The sequence below is a fragment of the Somniosus microcephalus genome, chromosome 3 (genome assembly GCF_052327205.1).
Source record: "Somniosus microcephalus isolate GS21.2 chromosome 3, FLI_Smic_1.0, whole genome shotgun sequence".
In the NCBI taxonomy this organism is placed as follows: domain Eukaryota; kingdom Metazoa; phylum Chordata; class Chondrichthyes; order Squaliformes; family Somniosidae; genus Somniosus; species Somniosus microcephalus.
Window position 1 is genome coordinate 206192400 of NC_140989.1, and position 21253 is coordinate 206213652.

Consider the following 21253-nt stretch of genomic DNA (forward strand, 5'->3'; position numbering starts at 1 on the left):
TTATGCTAGCATGTGCTTTTTTGGGCAAAATTCCCAAAATTCCCAAGCTAAACTTCCCGTGGAAAATTTCCGGAAATTTACCGGAAACTTTCCACCCCTTTGCAACCCTACACGTACACCTGTATTACAGCACTCCATCCGGAGACACGTACCTCTGTATTATAGCACTCCATCCAAAGACATGTACACTTGTATTAAAGCACTCTATGCAGAGACACGTACACTTTTATTACAGCACAACATCCAGAGACACGGACACTTGTATTATAGCACTCACTTCAGTTACATGTACACTTGTATTATAGCCCTCAATCCCTAGACACATACACTGGTATTATAGCAGTCCATCCAGAGAGACGTACACTTGTATTAAAGAACTCCATCTAGAGACAGATACACTTGTATTATAGCACTCCCTCCAGAGACACGTACACTTGTATTATACCTCTCCGTCCCGAGACACATACACTTGTATTATAGCACACCCTCCAGAGACAGGTACAGTTGTATTATAGCACTCCCTCCAGAGACACGTACATTATATTATAGCACTTTCTCCAGTGACACGTACACTTGTATTACAGCACTCCCTCCAGAGACACGTACACTTGCATTATAGCACTCCCTCCAGAGACACGTACACTTGTATTATAGCACTCCCTCCAGAGACACGTACACTTGCATTATAGCACTCCCTCCAGAGACATGTACACTTGTGTTATAGCACGCCCTCACAGACACGTATACTTGTATAACAGCACTCCTTCCAGAGACACGTACACTTGTATTATCGCACTCCATCCAGAGACACGTACACATATATGATAGTACAACATCCAGAGACAAGTAGACTTGTATTATAGTGTAGGAATGGCTAGATTCCTAACTAAAGGACTGAGGTCGAGTCAGTCTATCAAACAAACGATGTTTAATACTATACAACAGAGTTTAACATGAAAACACAGGAGAACTAAATTACAGGTCTGTACTTTTTGCTGGCTCCACGAGGACTGGCTTGGGCAGCTCCCCAGCCTGACATCATGACGTCATCACGTTTTCCCACCACTGGAGGATCACGTGATCAACGTGATGACGTCATCGCATTTGGTCTCATTCTTAAAGGGACCGCGCTATGTACATGCAATAATATGAACAAAGATACAGATTCATTCTGTAGCTAATAATTTGTTAAAGATAATTATGTACATTAGATCAGAGTCCCCTGGTGGCTCTGCCACATGCGCCCCCCCCAGAATTGTCTTTAACAGTAAAAGTCAATTGACTAGGAGGTCTGACAAGCCTGTCAGAGCGACTCCTGTATTCATGGAGTGGACGTTGTTGAACAGCTGGCGGGCTGGCGGACGGAAGCCTTGGGTCTGACGTGGATGCAGCGGGAGGTCGACCACGTCGTGGTGGCTGTGCGGTCTTTACTGGCCGGTCGATGTCCAGGTGTGCCGAATTGAGATGGTCAATGGATATGTGGTTGGGTTTACCAACGATGTCTACGGAGAAACTCTTGTCGCCTGTCTCCAGTACGCGGAAAGGGCCTGTGTAAGGGGCCTTGAGCGGATCCCTATGGGCATCATGATGAATGAATATAAATTCAGCATTCTTTAGCTCCGCTGGTACGTGTGACGATGGAAGGCCTTGATGCGAAGTTGGGATAGGCGCAAAAGCCTTGGCTGTTTCCCGGTGGTTGCTGAGTTGGTCGGCTGTGGACCACGGCTCAGTTGGAAGCAGCAGGAAATCTCCCGGTACACGGAGTGGCTGGCCGTACATGAGCTCCGCGGCGGACGATTGCAGGTCCTCTTTGGGTGCCGTGTGAAGACCCAACATGACCCACGGAAGCTTATCCACCCATCCGGCGCCTTGGAGGCTGGCCCTCAGCGGTGCCTTTAACGATCTGTGGAAACGTTAACACAAACCGTTTGCCTGCGGGTGATAGGCCGTGGTGCGGTGAAGCTTGGTGCCGAGACCCTGGGCCACAGCATTCCAGAGCTCGGAAGAGAACTGTGGACCGCGGTCTGAAGAAATGTCCGCCGGAACGCCGAAACGTGCGACCCACGAGGAGAGGAATGCTCTGGCGACATCAGCGGATGTCGTAGACGCCAAAGGAACTGCCTCTGGCCATCTAGTAGTACGATCGACCATGGTGAGGATGTGTGTGAACCCCTGTGATGGTGGAAGCAGCCCGACGAGGTCCACGTTGACATGGTCGAATCGACGTTCTGGTACTGCGAACGTGGCCAATGGGGTCTTGACGTGACGTTGCACCTTAGACTTTTGACATACGACGCAGGTGTTAGCCCAGTCGCGGATATCCTTACGCATTCCTCTCCAGACGAACTTAGCCGACATTAATTTTTGAGATGCCTCCACGCCAGGATGGGAAAGCCCATGTATGGCGTCAAAAACCTTGCAGCGACAGGCAACTGGAACGATCGGGCGGGGATCTCCCATGGAGACATCGCAGAGTAACGAGGTGCCTGCTGCGTGGAATTGCACATCGGCCGGTTGGAGGCTAGAGGTGTCGGTGCGATACGCCTGTGTTTCAGGGTCGGATGCCTGATCGGTGGCCATAAGGGCATAATCGATGCCCAGCTGGACCGCCCGTACGGTCGCACGAGGAAGGCAATCAGCTACCAAGTTGTCCTTGCCAGCCACGTGTTGGATGTCTGTCGTGAATTCTGAAATGAAAGTTAGCTGTCGCTGCTGTCGAGCCGACCACGGTTCAGCGGTCTTGGCCATGGCGAAGGTCAGTGGTTTGTGATCTACAAACGCAGTGAAGGGACATCCTTCGAACAAAAAACGGAAATGGCGGATAGCCAGGAACAGCGCCAGCAACTCCCGGTCGAAAGTGCTGTATTTGCGTTCGTTGCGCTGGAGTTGGCGGCTGAAAAACGCCAGTGGTTGCCACGTCCCGTTGACCCACTGTTCCTGTACGGCACCTATGGCATAGTCGGAAGCGTCGGTGGTAAGGGCGAGGTGGCACATGGCAGATGGTGCGCCAACATAGTTGCATTGGCTAGAGCGGTTTTTGTGTTGTCGAAAGCGTTGTCCATTTCGACCGTCCAGGCTATTGTATCCTTTCCAGCCTTGCCTTTGAGGGCCTCGTAGAGGGGCTGCAATGGTTGTGCTGCCTTCGGTACAAAGCGGTGGTAGAAATTCACCGTGCCCAGGAATTCTTGAAGAGCCTTGGTGGACTGCGGCCTTGGGAATGCTGTAATTGCTTCGACCTTTGATTGCAGTGGAATTGCGCCCTCCGAAGTGATGCGGTGGCCCAAGAAGTCAATCTGTTGTAGGCTGAACTGACACTTGGCTGGGTTGATTATGAGGCCATGTTGGCTGAGGCGCCGAAAGAGGCTGCGTAGATGGGAGACGTGCTCCTCTTTGGTAGAGCTGGCTATCAGGATGTCATCGAGGTAGACAAATAAAAACTTAAGATCCCGCAGGACCGAGTCCATTAGTCGCTGAAAAGCCTGTGCAGCGTTCTTGAGCCCAAATGGCATCCGTAGAAACTCGAACAGTCCAAAGGGAGTGATGACTGCAGTTTTCTGGACGTCCTGCGGGTGTACGGGAACTTGGTGGTAGCCACGGACGAGGTCGACCTTAGAGAAGATTGAGTTTCCCGCCAAATGGGCGGAGAAATCCTGAATATGCGGGATCAGGTACCGTTCGGGAGTAGTGGCATCATTAAGGCGTCAGTAGTCCCCGCATGGCCGCCATCCGCCGCCGGGCTTCGGGACGATGTGGAGAGGCGAGGGCCAGGGACTATTCGACCGGCGAATAATCCCCAGCCGTTCCATCATGGCAAACTCTGCCTTCGCAGCCGCGAGCTTGCCGGGTTCCAGGCGCCGAGCTCGTGCGTAAACTGGAGAGCCAGTCGTAGTAATGTGGTGTTCGACATCATGCTTAGTGGCCGAGGAGGAGAAAGTGGGCTTGGTCAGCTTCGGGAATTCACCCAATGGGTGAGTGAACTCTTCCGGCGAGGGCAACGCGCAGGAGACAGTGTGCGCCATTGCGGAACTGCGGAAGCAAAGGATGGAGTGGAAGGTGGCCGCGTTAACTAATCGACGATTTCTTACATCCACCAAGAGGCTGTTGGCGCATAAGAAATCCGTGCCGAGGATGGCTTGCGAAACGTTGGCTGTGATGAATTCCCACTGAAACCATTGCCCGCCGAAGCACACCTGGACCCGCCGTTTGCCAAAGGTACGAATGGCCCCGCCATCAGCTGCCTCGAGGGAGAGGCCGTGCCTCCCAAACTGAATATCGAGTGCTGAGGCAGGAAGGATGCTGCACTGCGCCCCGGTGTCGCATAAAAAGTGCCGGCCCGAGAGGGAATCTGTAATGTAGAGGAGCTTCCCGGAATTTCCAATCACCATTGTGGCCGCGGAACGACCCTCAGGCTCGGTTCTCCTTTTCTGGAGTTGCTGCTGGTGGTGATGTTGGTTTTTGTTTTTAGGCGCGAAACTGCAGGGAGGGCGGCACCCTCTGGCTTTCGCGCTAAAACGGGCGTGGTAAAAGAACAAGCCGGTGAATGGAGGCATTGGGACGGCGTTCGTGGGGGAGGGGTGCCTCGTGGCGGCGCAGTCTTGCTGCGTGACCGCATAAACCGTATCTGCTTCTGCAGCAAGTGCTGCGCAATCTGTGGCTTCCGATCTGGCGAGGGCAGCCTGAACCTGCTCGGGTAGTTGACTCAGGAATAACTCCCGAAAGAGGAAACATTGTGATTTGGAGTCAAGGAGTGTGAGCATCTGGCTCATTAACTCAGATGGCTTGGAATCGCCAAGCCCGGGCATAGCGAGCAGTCGGCGGGAACGCTCTGCCTTCGTGAGCCCGATGACCTGTATTAACCGCGCTTTAAGAGTATCATACTTGCTGTCAACCGGGGGATTATCGAGCAGGCTGATGATCCGTGAGGCCGTGGAGCTGTCGAGTGCAGAGACCACATAAAGGTAACGGGTCTGATCCGCAACGATGTTTCGGAGTTCGAATTATGCTTCTGCTTGTACGAACTAGGAGGCCGCCTGTTGTTCCCAAAACTGTGGGAGCTTCAAAGCCACGGAGTTCGCTTCCATGCTTCGTTTCGCTTCGCTTCTTCCGCGAAAATTGTTCACGAAAATTCGGGGTCATCACTGTAGGAATGGCTACATTCCTAACTAAAGGACTGAGGTCGAGTCAGTCTATCAAACAAACGATGTTTAATACTATTCAACAGAGTTTAACACGAAAAAACAGGAGAACTAAATTACAGGTCTGTACTCTTTGCTGGCTCCACGAGGACTGGCTAGGACGGCTCCCCAGCCTGACGTCATGACGTCATCCCGCCGCTGGAGGATCACGTGATCAACGTGATGACGTCATCGCATTTGGTCTCATTCTTAAAGGGATGTACATGCAATAATATGAACAAAGATACAGATTCATTCTATAGCTAATAATTTGTTAAAGATAATTATGTACATTAGATCAGAGTCCCCTGGTGGCTCTGCCACAATAGCACTCCAACCAGAGACACGTAAACCTGTATTATACAAGTCACTCCAGAGACATGTACACTTGTATTATAGCAATCCCTCCAGAGACACGTACACGTGTATTATAGCACACCCTCCAGGGACATGTACTCTTGCATTATAGCACTCACTCCAGAGACACGTACACTGGTATTATACCACTCCCTCCAGAGACAGGTACACTCCTATTATCGCGCTCCCTCTAGAGACACATACTTGTATTATAGGACTCCCTCCAGAGACACGTACACTAGTATTACAGCACTCCCTCCAGAGACACGTACACTTGTATTATAGCACTCCCTCCAGACATGTACACTTGTATTACAGCACTCCCTCCAGAGACACGTACACTTGTATTATAGCACTCCCTCCAGAGACATGTACACTTGTATTATAGCACTCCCTCCAGAGACACGTACACTTGTATTATCGCACACCCTCCAGTGACACATACACTTGTATTACAGCACTCCCTCCAGAGACACGTACATTGTACTATAGCACTCCCTCCAGACACACGTACATTGAATTATAGCACTCACTCCAGTGACACGTACACTTGTATTATAGAAACCCCACCAGAGACACGTACACTTGCATTATACCACTCCATCCCTAGACAGTTACACTGGTATTATAGCGCTCCCTCCAAAGACACGTACACTAGTATTATAGCACTTCATCCAGAGAGACAAGTACACTGGTATTATAGCACTCCCTACAGAGACACGGACACTTGTATTATAGCACTCCCTCCAGAGACACGTACACTTGTATTATAGCACTCAATCCCTAGACACATACACTGGTATTATAGCAGTCCATCCAGAGAGATGTACACTTGTATAACACTCCATCCAGAGACACGTACACTTGTGTTATAGCACTCCCTCCAGAGATACGTACACTTGTATTATCGCACTCCCTCCAGGGACACATAGACGTGCATTGTAACACTTACTCCAGATATACGTGCACTTGTATTCTAGCACTCCCTCCAGAGACACGTACACTTGTATTAAAGAACGCCATCCAGAGATACGTGCACTTGTATAATAACACACCATCCAGAGACACGTACACTTGTATAATAACACACCATCCAGAGACACGTACACTTGTATTAAAAAACTCAATCCAGAGACACGTACGCTTCTTTTATAGCACAACATCCAGCGACACGTACATTTGTGTTATAGCACTCCCTCCAGGGACACATACACTTGCATTGTAACACTTACTCCAGAGATACCGGCACTTGTATTATAGCACTCCCTCCAGAGACATGTACACTTGTGTTATAGCACGCCCTTCAGAGACTCCTACGCTTCCATTATGTCACTCCCTCCAGAGACACGTACACTTGTATTATAGCACTCCCTCCAGAGACACATACACTTGTATTATAGCACTCCCTCCAGAGACACGTACACTTGTATTACAGCACTTGCTCCAGAGACACGTACACTTGTATTATAGCACTCCCTCCAGACACGTACACTTGTATTATAGCACTCCCTTCAGAGACATGTACACTTGTATAATAGCATTCCAAACAGAGAAATGTACACGTTTATCATAGCACAACATCCAGAGGCACGTATGCTTGTATTATAGATCTCACTACAGAGACACGTACACTTGCATTATTGCACTGACTCCAGAGATACGTACACTTGTACTATAGCACAACCGCCAGAGTCACATACACTTGTATTATAGCAATACGTCCAGGGACATGTACAATTGTATTTTAGCCCTCCCTCCAGTCACCTACATTTGCATTATAGCACTTTCTCCAGAGACACGTACACTTGAATTACAGCATTCCCTCCAGAGACACGTACACTTGTATTATAGCATTCCCTCCAGAGACACGTGCACTTGTATTATAGCACTCCCTCCAGAGACACGTACACTTGTATTATAGCACTCCCTCCAGAGACACGTACACTTGTATTATAGCACTCCCTCCAGAGACACGTACACTTGTATTATAGCACTCCCTCCAGAGACACGTACACTTGTATTATAGCACTCCCTCCAGAGACACGTACACTTGTATTATAGCATTCCCTCCAGAGACACGTGCACTTGTATTATAGCACTCCCTCCAGAGACACGTACACTTGTATTATAGCATTCCCTCCAGAGACACGTACACTTGTATTATAGCACTCCCTCCAGAGACACGTACACTTGTATTATAGCACTCCCTCCAGAGACACGTACACTTGTATTATAGCACTCCCTCCAGAGACACGTACACTTGTATTGTAGCACTCCCTCCAGAGACACGTACACTTGTATTATAGTACTCCCTCCAGAGACACGTACACTTGTATTATAGCACTCCCTCCAGAGACACGTACACTTGTATTGTAGCACTCCCTCCAGAGACACGTACACTTGTATTATAGCACTCCCTCCAGAGACACGTACACTTGTATTGTAGCACTCCCTCCAGAGACATGTACACTTGTATTGTAGCAGTCCCAACAGAGACACATAGGGGGAGAAATTCGGTTGTTAGCGCCACCGATTAACGCCTAAAGAGGCCGAGAAGTGGGGCGTAAGCCAATTTCCGGGCGGGCGCTGCGCACCTAGCGCCATGCCCCATATTGAGCATGCATTTAGCGCCGGCGCTAAATCTTAGCGCCCGCTCATGGGCGCAGGCTGATTATGACGTCATTTGAGTTTGCAACGCCTTTTGGGCGCCCCGGACCGGAAATTCAGTGGCGCCCCCCTCCGTAGCGCCTGGCGCTAATAGTGACAGCTTACCTGGAACCTTACCAAGTCGCTCTCGGGCTGGAGGAGCGTTACTTAAAGGGGACTGGTGTGGTTTAAAAGCGGCAGCCATTTTTGGAGCACTACTTCCTCGAGAGCTACAACGAGTTGCTGAGCTGCACACTGAGAGCCATTTGGCCACTGAGCCAGCACAGGCAGACAATCTTCAGCCTTCTGACCATCACCTTGCTGTTGGTGAGCCTTGACAACGGGGAACCTTCCTGTGGGCACTTATAATGGGGGCTGCATTGGAGGGGAACGTCCTGCTGCTGAATCATCTGGAAAGGGCACTGAGACGCTGGGAGAGGGGGGCGGGCATGGCCAGACGGAGGAGGAACAACAGACGTCGCCACAGCAGACCTTACGCTGACAGGGTTTTCCGACGGCAGTTTTCCTACATGAACATGCCGGAGGAGCAGTGTGTCAGAAGGCTGCGATTTAGAAAGGAGGTGGTGACTGAGCTGTGCCAGCTGCTTCAGCCAGATATGCAGCCTCAGATAAGGTGCAGGACATCTCTGTCGGTGGCTGAGAAGATGCCTGCTGGCCTGAACTTCTACGCGAGCGGCTCTTCTCAGGCTGCACGTCAGAGGCTGATCAGAAGTAGCTTCTAGGCCCCTCTCATGGAATGCTTGCTGCCATTCCAAAAACAGGAATGGAACCGGTCTGATACCCCCAAGCCTGTGAAGGGCAAGATGCATGTAAATAGCAGGCATGGCCATTGTAAATGAAGAGAGTGTTTCATTACACAAAATGTGGTTCCTTCAAGCATGAGAAAGCTATGGCAACAGAAAGCAAAACTAATACACGGACACATAACTGCCTCTCACTCCCGGGAGACTGTCCAAAACATAAATCACATTCCAACCATCTTCCTTGGCCTTGATTCCACTGCGCCAACCAAAGCATCCAATGCCCCATCAGTGAGGTGTTCCGCCCTCTGCCTCACCCTTTCCAGGTCTTGCTAGGCTGTTGCGCCACAGGTAGGCTCCCACCGCGTTGAAGGCCTACAAGGCAGTGAGTGTGTCTGGGGATGCCAATTGACCTACCCCTTTAAGAGCTGGCTGGCGCCAGTGTGTCTCAGGGAAAGTGATTATTGACAGCACCTTCGCTGTGCCCCGCCGCGGCAAAATTGGGTTGCGCCGCCGGGTTAGCGCCTTAAGAGTAGTGTGCAGCGCCTGATTTAGCCCCGCAATCACCTTTAGGGGCGCAGCAACCCAATATTGCGCTAGGTGGTGCTAAATTGCGCCTGGCGCAATACTTTGCGCATCGCCAGGACTAGCGCCCCAAACGCGGCTATACCGAATTTCTAGGCTGCACACTTGTAATAGAGCACTCCCTCCAGAGACATGTACACTTGCATTACAGCACTTTCTCCAGAGACACGTACACTTGTATTATAGCACGCCCTCCAGAGACACGTACACTTGTAATAGAGCACTCCCTCCAGAGACACGTACACTTGTATTATAGCACTCCCTCCAGAGACATGTACACTTGCATTACAGCACTTTCTCCAAAGACACGTACACTAGTATTATAGCACTTCATCCAGAGAGACAAGTACACTGATATTATAGCACTCCCTACAGACACGTACACATGTATTATAGCACTCACTTCCATGACATTTTCACTTCAATAACAACACTCCCTCCAGAGACACGCACACTTGTATTGCAGCACTCCATCGAGAGACACGTATACTTGTATTATAGATCTCCCTCCAGGAACACGTGCACATGCATTATAGCACTCTTTCAAGAGACACGTACACTTGTATTATAGCACTCCCTTAGGGACCACGTACTCTTGTATTATAGCACTCCCTCCAGAGACACGTACACTTGTTTTACAGCACTCACTCCAGAGACACGTACACTTGTATTATAGAACTCCCTCCAGAGCCACGTAAACTTGCATTATAGCACTCCCTCTAGAAACACATACACTTGTATTATAGCACTCCCTCCAGAGACAGTTACACATGTATTATAGCACTCCACCCAGAGATAGGTACACTTGCATCATAGCACTCCCTCCAGGGACACGGACACTTGCATTTTAGCACTCCCTCCAGATACGTGTACACTTGTATGATAGCACTCCATCCAGATGCATGCACATTTGTATTGTAGCACTCCCTCCAGACACACGTACATTTGTATCATAACACTCCCTCCAGGGACACATACACTTGTATTATAGCAGAACACACAGAGACATGTACCTTGTATTATAGCACTCCCTCCAGGGACACGTACACTTTTATTGGAGCACTCCTTCCAGATACGCATAAACTTCTACTATAGCAGTTCCTCCAGAGACACCTACACTTGTATTATAGCACTCCATCCAGGGACACGTACACTTGCATTAGAGCACTCCCTCCAGAGACAGGTGCACTTGTTTTATAGCACTCCATTCAGTGACATGTACACTTGTATTATAGCACTCCCTCCAGGGACACGTACACTTTTATTATAGCATTCTTTCCAGAAACACACAAACTTCTACTATAGCAGTCCCTCCAGAGACACGTATATTTGTATTATAGCACGCATTCCAGAGGTACGTACACTTGTATTATAGCACTCCCTCCAGTGACACGTACACTTGTATTATAGCACTCCCTCCAGAGACACGTACACTTGCATTATAGCACTCCCTCCAGAGACACATACACTTGTATTATAGCACTCCCTCCAGGGACACGTACACTTGCATTATAGCACTCCTTCCAGTGACACGTACACTTGTATTATAGCACTCCTTCCAGAGGCACGTACACTTGTATTATAGCACTCCCTCCAGAGACACGTACACTTGTATTATAGCACTCCCTCCAGAGACACATACATTGTATTATAGCACTCCCTCCAGGGACACGTACACTTGTATTATAGCACTCCCTCCAGAGACACGTACATTGTATTATAGCACTCCCTCCAGGGACACGTACACTCGTATTATAGCACTCCATCCAGAGAAACATACACTTGTATTATAGCACTCCCTTCAGGGACACATACACTCGTATTAAAGGACTCCATCGAGAGACACGTACACTTGCATTACAGCACTCCTTCCAGAGACATATACACTTGTATTATAGCACTCCTTCCAGACACACAAACTTCTGCTGTAGCAGTCCCTCCAGAGACACGTATATTTGTATTATAGCACGCATTCCAGAGATACGTACACTTGCATTACAGCACTCCCTCCAGATAAACGTACACTTGCATTTTAGCTCTCAGTCCGACAAGTAAACTTGTAATATAGCACTCCCTCCAGAGACAGATACACTTGTATTACAGCACTCCCTCCAGAGACACCTACACTTGTATTGTAGCACTCCATCCAGATACACATATACTTGTATTATAGCATAAAATACAGAGACACTGTAGTGTATGTACCTTTAAGAGAGAACTACTTTTACAGCTCCTGTATACTGTAGTACCGGCAGTGACCACACCTGTATATAAGCCTTGAGCATCCCTCTGTTCTGTTAGTCTTTAGACTACCCTCCTCCAGTAAACACCTGTTGATTGTTAATTTACAGCCTCCGTCTAGTTATTGGAAAACATCATACTCTCAGAATCACGGATTCAACAGTGGCGACGAGGTCAATTCGAATCTACCTGCAACTCTGCATTTCCTTTCAAGGATTCGCTCCGGGAGGACGGTGGAAGAAAGTCGAGGCCAGAAGCACGGGCGTCGACCACGAACAACCGGCCAGTCATCCGGCAGAGAGTGAACATCGCAGGGGAGTCTGTTGAGAGCTGGGCTTGGTTCTCCAGCCACGACGATCCAGCAACAGACTGGCAACAGGTACAGCGCAGACCCTTCCCGGACAGCGGCGGCTGGAGCTGACCGACGGCACAGAAAAGGCCGAGCAGCGTCGACAGGGTAAGAGAGAGGGTGAAGCGCACAGGGCACAGCCGGGGGTTGAAAACCGAGCGGCGTCGACGGAAAACAAAAAGAGAGAGAGGGTAAAGCAGCAGCCGGGTTCAGGACCGAGCGGCGGCAATGAGAGAGGCGCACAGGAGAACACGCAGAGCACAGCCAGGGCGCAAGGGCTGAACAGCGTCTGCGGGGGAAAGAAAGGAAGCGTGGGAGACGCCATTGAGCCATGGAGAAGAAGGGAGAGTGCGGGAGACGCCATTTTGGACAGTTTAATCACACCCAGGGATGCCGAAGAGTCGCAGTATCACTGCGTTCGACAATGAAGTCGAAGATTGGGCGACATATGTGGAACGCATTGAGGTGCACTGCAAGGCGAATGAAGTGCCAGATGCTAGGAAAGCACTGGTTTTGTTGAATTCCATGGGTGCAAAAACTTATGGCTTACTGCGAAACCTAATAACCCCAGAGAAGCCAGTGGATAAGAATTTCGAAAGCATAGTGGAAATCCTACAGGACCACTTAAACCCCACACCGCTGCTGATAGCAGAAAGATTTAAGTTCCACAAAAGGAACCAGCATAAAGACGAAAGCAATGCCGAGTACTTAACGGAACTGCGCAAGCTATCGAAACACTGCCAGTTTGGATTGGGACTAGCAGATACGTTAAGGGACAAGTTTGTGTGCGGGCTGCAAAAAGTGAAGGAACCCAGAAATGGCTTCTATCAGAAAAGGATCTTACGCTGGACAAGGCTTTCAGCATAGCAGTATCACACGAAGCAGCCGCACGGGGCGCTGCAGAGATACAACGGAGACCGCAAGAATATGGCACCAATGAAATGTCATATGGAGCAGGGAAGTGTTATCGCTGCGGCAGAACAACACACGACCAGAAGGATTGTTGGTTCAAGGACCAAGTGTGCAGACAATGTGGAAAAGCAGGACACATAGCAAGAGTCTGCAGGTCAGGGAAGAAAACCAGCAGCAAGAAATCTCCACAGGAGAAGTACAAAAAGGTACATAAGGTGACGGAGAGTAGTTCAGACGAACAGAAAAGTGATACAGACTCCGGAAGCAAGGAGCTGGGTTGTCTGAAACTACATAAGGTAATCAAAATGGAGGATCACCAGACTATCTGGGTCACGCTCAAGATAGACGGAGTCCAAGTCAAAATGGAATTGGACACAGGATCAGCCCTAACAGTCATAAACCAAAGGGACTAGAAGCGGCTATTTTCACATATACCCTTGAAAGCTACAGAGATTGTCTTGAAGACGCACACGGGGCAAAAAGTCTACCCCAAAGGAAAAATAAGGGTGAACGTGATATACAAAGGCCAGGAAATACCCAAAATGGACCAATATGTATTGCCAGATGGAGGACCACCACTACTAGGACGTGAATGGATCCGGAAGATACAATTAGATTGGCATACAGGCACTGAAGGTTGAGGCCAAAAAGGATGATGACGTCACACCTGGACGACTGTCAAAAATGCTAACTGACGCACAAGAAGTGTTCCAGGAGGGACTCGGAACACTAAAAGGCATAACAGCGACGATTAAAATAGAGGAAAATGCAAGCCCAAAGTTTTTTTAAGGCCTTATGCGATCCGACCAGCCGTCGAAGCAGAGCTGGAAGGGTTGGAACGTTCAGGAGTACTGTCCAAAGTAGACTGGAGTGAGTGGGCTACACCCATCGTTCCTGTAATGAAGAGGTCGTTGAGTAATACGCCTGGGGAACCAAAGAAGGTTCGCATCTGTGGGGATTTTAAGGTGACAGTGAACCCAGTCCTTCACACGGTACAATATCCACTTCCACGGATTGAGGATATTTTCGCCTCGCTATCTGGAGGTAAATGCTTCACCAAAATTGATCTGGCCCAGGCGTACCTGCAAATGCAGGTAGAAGAAGCCTCGAAACAATACCTCACGATCAACACTCAAAGGTCTCCACCAATACAATCGACTGGTGTTCGGGGTAGCATCGGCTCCGGCTATTTGGCAAGGGCAATGGATCAAGTCCTGCAAGGGATTCCAGGGACCCAGTGTTATTTGGACGACATCCTGGTCACGGGCGAAAATGACAGTGATCACCTCGCCAACCTGGAGAAGGTGCTCACTAGATTAAAGGAATATGGGGTACGAGCTAATCGCCACAAGTGCGAGTTTTTCCAGAAGCAGATCTCGTATTGTGGCCACGTTATTGATGAAGAGGGGTTACATAAGTCCCCTGAAAAGATTGAGGCAGTAGTCAAGGCTTCAGCACCGGAAAATGTGTCACAACTGAGGTCGTTGCTCGGGCTGGTGAACTACTACCATAAGTTCTTACCAAATTTGTCTACAGTATTACACCCACTGAAAACCCTACTGCAAACGGGGGTACCATGGAAGTGGAATGACGAATGTAAACGAGCTTTCCAGAAGTGCAAAGAATTGATCACATCAAAAGAGGTGTTGGCCCATTTCAACCCAGCACTACCAATTCGGTTGGCATGTGATGCATCACCCTATGGTATTGGAGCGGTGCTGTCGCACAAATTCCCCGACGGGTTGGAGAGGACAGTAGCCTTTGCATCTCGGTCACTAACCTCAGCCGAGCGCATCTACGCCCAGATCGACAGGGAGGCCCTCAGCCTAGTATGGGGAGTAAAAAAATTCAACCACTATCTGCATGGGCAGAAGTTCACCTTGCTGACTGACCACCAACCACTTGTCTCCACCTTTAATCCAAAGAAGGGCGTTCCGGTGATGACTGCACAACGGCTACAAAGATGGTCCCTTTTTCTAGAGGCGAATCAATATGAAATAGAGTATAAGGGCACGAAACAGCATGGAAACGCTGATGGGCTATCACGCCTGCCACTGCCTACTGTGGAGGAAGCACCAGCAGTGGACCCTATAGAAATATTTTATTCGTCGATAATTGAACGATTGCCAGTAACTAACACGGATATAGAGGAGACCCACAATGATCCGACACTGTCTCGGGTATATGGTTTGACGGTGAAGGGATGGCCAACACATTGCGACTCACTGTTGCCAGCATTCTCATCCAGAAGAGAACAGCTGTCAGTATGCCAGGGGACAGTGATGTGTGGATCCCGAGTGGTAATTCCACCCAAGTTAAGGGAGAGAGTGCTCAATGAGCTTCACGAAGGCCATCTGGGAGGGGTGAAAATGAAAAGCCTTGCTAGGGCGTTTGTGTGGTGGCCAGGGATCAATCAACAAATCGAGGACCTAACAAAGAGCTGCTCAGGGTGCCAGAAGGTCCAAAATGCACCACCACATGCCCCTCTACACCCATGGGAGTGGCCCTCCTCTCCATGGCAATGGGTGCATATTGATTTTGCTGGTCCATTCATGGACTCAATGTTCTTAATAGCAGTGGATGCGCACTCAAAATGGCCTGAGGTGATAAAAATGTCCTCAACCACTACAGAGAAAATGATTGCAGTCCTATGGACCATATTTGCCAGGAACGGTTTGCCAGAGCAGATTTGCTCTGATAACGGACCACAGTTTGTGTCCGAAGAGTTTCGGAAATTTATGAGAAGGAATGGGGTAAGGCATTACACATCCGCCCCGTATCATCCAGCCACAAATGGATTGGCTGAGAGGTTCGTACAAACCTTTAAAAAGGCGATAAGGGCCATGTGCGATGATGAAATTCCACTGCAGCATAAGGTGGACAATTTCCTGTTCGCCTACAAAAATGCGACACATGCAATTACCAACCAGACCCCGGCCATGATGTTCTTTAACCGAAGGTTGAGATCTCGTCTAGATTTGCTCAGACCAAATGTGCGAAATGTTGAGGATAAGCAATTCCAGCACATCAATGAAAAGCCAACAAGGAGCTTCAATGTAGGACAACAAGTCTTGGCCCGTGACTACCGAACAGAGAAATGGCAACCCGGAACGATATGCACACGGCAGGGGCCATTAATGTACAGAGTGGATGTCGGGGAGAACATTGTGAGACGCCACGTCGACCAGATCCTAGCATCACAGGAACGAGTCAACCCCATGGCTCGCGTACCTGGGGATGAACCCGACATACCGGTAGCATCTACCTCAGAAACAGTAGCAGCGGAACCTGATGAACAAACCGACGAAAGGGGGCCAGAATCACCTCCGCACCAAGAACAAGAACCTCAGGAAAGGCACTATCCAGAAAGGATCAGGAAGCCGCCCCAAAGACTGAATCTATAAATGGACTATTTCAGTTTAATGTGCATGTTAAAGTGTTAACTGTTATTTGAATGTTATGGGTACTGTTAATCTAAAAGGGGAGGAATTGTAGTGTATGTACCTTTAAGAGAGAACTACTTTTACAGCTCCTGTATACTGTAGTACCGGCAGTGACCACAGCTGTATATAAGCCTTGAGCATGCCTCTGTAGTGTTAGTCTTTAGACTACCCTCCTCCAGTCAACACCTGTTGATTGTTCATTTACAGCCTCCGTCTAGTTATTGGAAAACATCATACTTTAAGAATCACGGATTCAACAGACACGTACCTTGTTTTATAGCACTCACTCCAGGGGCACGTACACTTTTATGAAAGCACTCCTTCCAGATACACAAAAACTTCTAATATAGCAGTCCCTCCAGAGACACGTATATTTGTATTATAGCACTCATTCCAGAGATACGTACACTTGTATTATAGCACTACCTCCAGAGACAGGTACACTTGCATTATATCACTCCCTCCAGAGAAACATACACTTGTATTATAGCTCTCCCTCCAGACACACGTACATTTCTTTCGGAGCACTCCCTCCAGTGACACGTACACTTGTATTATAGCACTCCATCCAGAGACATGTACACTTGTATTGTAGCACTCCCTCCAGAGACACCTACACTTGTATTATAGCACTCCATCCAAATACACATATGCTTGTATTATCGCACTCCCTCCTGAGACAAGTTAACTTGTATTATAGCACGCCCTTCAGGGACACATAAACTTGTAGAAGAGCACTCCTTCCAGATACACAAACTTCTACGATAGCAGTCCCTCCAGAGACACGTATATTTATAGTATAGCACTCATTCCAGAGACACATACACTTGTATTATAGCAGAACATACAGAGACACGTACTTTGTATTATAGCACTCCCTCCAGAGACACGTACACTTGTATTATAGCGCTCCCTCCAGAGACACGTACACTTGTATTATAGCACTCCCTCCAGAGACACGTACACTTGTATTATAGCACTCCCTCCAGAGACACGTACACTTGTATTATAGCACTCCCTCCAGAGACACGTACACTTGTATTATAGCACTCCATCCAGAGACAGGTTAACTTGTATTATAGCACTCCCTCCAGAGACACGTACACTTGTATTATAGCACTCCCTCCAGAGACACGTACACTTGTATTATAGCACTCCCTCCAGAGACACGTACACTTGTATTATAGCACTGCCTCCAGAGACACGTACACTTGTATTACAGCACTGCCTCCAGAGACACGTACATTATATTATAGCACTTCCTCCAGGGACACGTACACTTGTATTATAGCACTCGGTCCAGAGACACGTACACTTGTATTATAGCAGAACATACAGAGACATGTACCTTGTACGATAGCACTCCCTCCAGGGACACATACACTTGTAGAAGAGCACTCCCTCCAGAGACACATACACTTGTATTATAGCAGAACATACAGAGACACGTACCTTGTATTATAGCACTCCCTCCAGGGACACGTACACTTTTATTACAGCACTCCTTCCAGATACACATAAACTTCTACTATAGCAGTCCCTCCAGAGACACATACACTTGTATTATAGCAGAACATACAGAGATACGTACACTTGTGTTATAGCACTCCCTCCAGGGACACGTACACTTTTATTATAGCACTCCTTCCAGATACACATAAACTTCTACAATAGCACTCCCTCCAGAGACACATACACTTGTATTGTACAACTCTCTTCAGAGACGTGTACAATTGTATTATAGCACACCCTCCATAGACACATACACTTGTATTATAGCATTCCCTCCAGGGGCACATACACTTGTATTATAGCACTCCCTCCAGACACACGTACACTTATATTATGGCACTCCATCCAGGGAAAGGTACACTTTTATTATAGCACTCCCTCCAGAGACACGTACACTTGTATTATAGCACTCCCTCCAGAGACACGTACACTTGTATCATAGCACTCCCTCCAGAGACACGTACACTTGTATTATACCACTCCCTCCAGAGACACGTACACTTGTATTATAGCACTCCCTCCAGAGACACGTACACTTGTATTATAGCACTCCCTCCAGAGACACGTACACTTGTATTATAGCACTCCCTCCAGAGACACGTACACTTGTATTATAGCACTCCCTCCAGAGACACGTACACTTGTATTACAGCACTCCCTCCAGAGACACGTGCACTTGCATTATACCACTCCCTCCAGAGACACGTACACTTGTATTATAGCACTCCCTCCAGAGACACGTACACTTGTATTATAGCAGAACATACAGAGACACGTACCTTGTATTATAGCACTCCCTCCAGAGACACGTACACTTGTATTAAAGCACTCCCTCCAGAGACACGTACACTTGTATTATAGCACACCATCCAGAGACATGCACACTTGTATTATAGCAGAACATACAGAATCACGTACTTTGTATTATAGCACTCCCTCCAGAGACAGGTTAACTTATATTATAGCACTCCCTTCAGGGACACATACACTCGTATTAGAGCACTCCATCGAGAGACACGTACACTTGCATTATAGCACTCCCTCCAGAGACATGTACACTTGTATTGTAGCACTCCCTCCAGAGACATGTATACTTGTATTGTAGCACTCCCTCCAGAGACATGTACACTACTTTTATAGCACTCCATCCAGAGACATGTATGTTCTGTATGTGCCTTTAAGAGAATAACTGGTCTCAGACTGCAGTACCGGCAGTGACCACCCCTGTATAAAAGGCGCTAGAGAGCCTCTGTTTGTAAGTTTCACTATTGACTTCCACCAGTAAAGACTTGTTTGTTTTCACTCCTGCTGGTCCGTGTCTCAATCATTCACGGATTTAACAATGTACACTTGTATTGTCGCACTCCCTCCAGAGACACCTACACTTGTATTGTAGCACTCCCTCCTGGGACACATACACTTGCATTATAGCACTCCCTCCAGAGACACGTACACTTGTATTATAGCACTCCCTCCAGAGACATGTACACTTGTATTATAGCACTCCATCCAGAGACACATACACTTGTATTATAGCACTTCCTCCATCACACGTACATTTGTATCATAGCACTCCCTCCAGAGACACATACACCTGTATTACAGCACTCCCTCCAGAGAAACGTAAACTTGTATTATAACACTCCCTCCACAGATATATGCACTTGTGATACAGCACTCCCTCCAGAGACACGTACACTTGTATTATAGCACTCCATCCTGGGACACGAACACTTTTATGATAGCACTCCATCCAGTGACACGTACACTTGTATTGTAGCACTCCATCCAGAGACATGCACACTTGTATTGTAGCACTCCCTCCAGAGACAGGTTAACTAGTATTATAGCACTCCCTTCAAGGAAACGTACATTATATTATAACACTCCCTCCAGAGACACCTACACTTGCATTATAGCACTTCCTCCAGGGACACATACAACTTGTATTATAGCACTCCCTCCAGAGACAAGTACACTTGCATTATAGCAATCGGCCCAGAGACACATAAACTTGTAATATAGCAGAACATATAGAGGCACGTACCTTGTATTATAGCACTCCCTCCAGGGACACGTACACTTTTATTATAGCAATTCCTACAGGGACAGACACACTTGTATTATAGCAGAACATACAGAGACACGTACACTTGTATTATAGCACTCCTTCCAGTGAAACGTACACTTGTATTATTGTACTCCTTCCAGTGACACGTACACTTCTATTATAGCACTCCTTCCAGTGACACGTACACTTGTATTATAGCACTCCATCCAGAGACACGAACACTTGTATTATAGCACTCCCTCCAGAGACACGTACACTTTTATTATAGCACTCCTTCCAGATACACATAAGCTTCTCTATTATAGCAGTCCCTCCAGAGACAAGTATATTTGTATTATAGTACTCATTCCAGAGATACGTACACTTGTATTATAGCACTACCTCCAGAGACAGGGACACTTGTATTATAGCACTCCCTCCAGAGACACGTACACTTGTATTATAGCACTCCCTGCAGAGACACATACACTTGTATTATAGCACTCCCTCCAGAGACACGAACACTTGTATTATAACACTCCCTCCAGAGACACGTACACTTGTATTATAGCACTCGCTCCAGAGACACGTACACTTGTATTATAGCACTCCCCCCAGAGACACGGACACTTGTATTAAAGCACTCCCTCCAGAGACACGTACACTTCTTTTATAGCACTCCCTCCAGAGGCACGTACACTTGTATTATAGCACTCCTTCCAGAGACACGAACACTTGTATTATAGCACTCCCTCCAGAAACACGTACACTTGTATTATAGCACTCCCTCCAGAGACACCTGCACTTGTATTATAGCACTCCCTCCAGAGATACGTACACTTGTATTATAGCACTCCCTCCAGAGACACGTACACTTGTATTATAGCACTCCCTCCAGAGACACGTACACTTGTATTATAGCACTCCCTCCAGAGACACGTACAGTTGTATTATAGCACACCCTCCAGAGACACGTACACTTGTATTATAGCACTCCCTCCAGAGACACGTACACTTGTATTATAGCACTCCCCCCAGAGACACGGACACTTGTATTATAGCACTCCCTCCAGAGACACGTACACTTGTATTATAGCACTCCCTCCAGAGACACGTACACTTGTATTATACCACTCCCTCCAGAGACACGTACACTTGTATTATAGCACTCCCTCCAGAGACATGAACACTTGTATTATTGCACTCCCTCCAGAGACACGTAC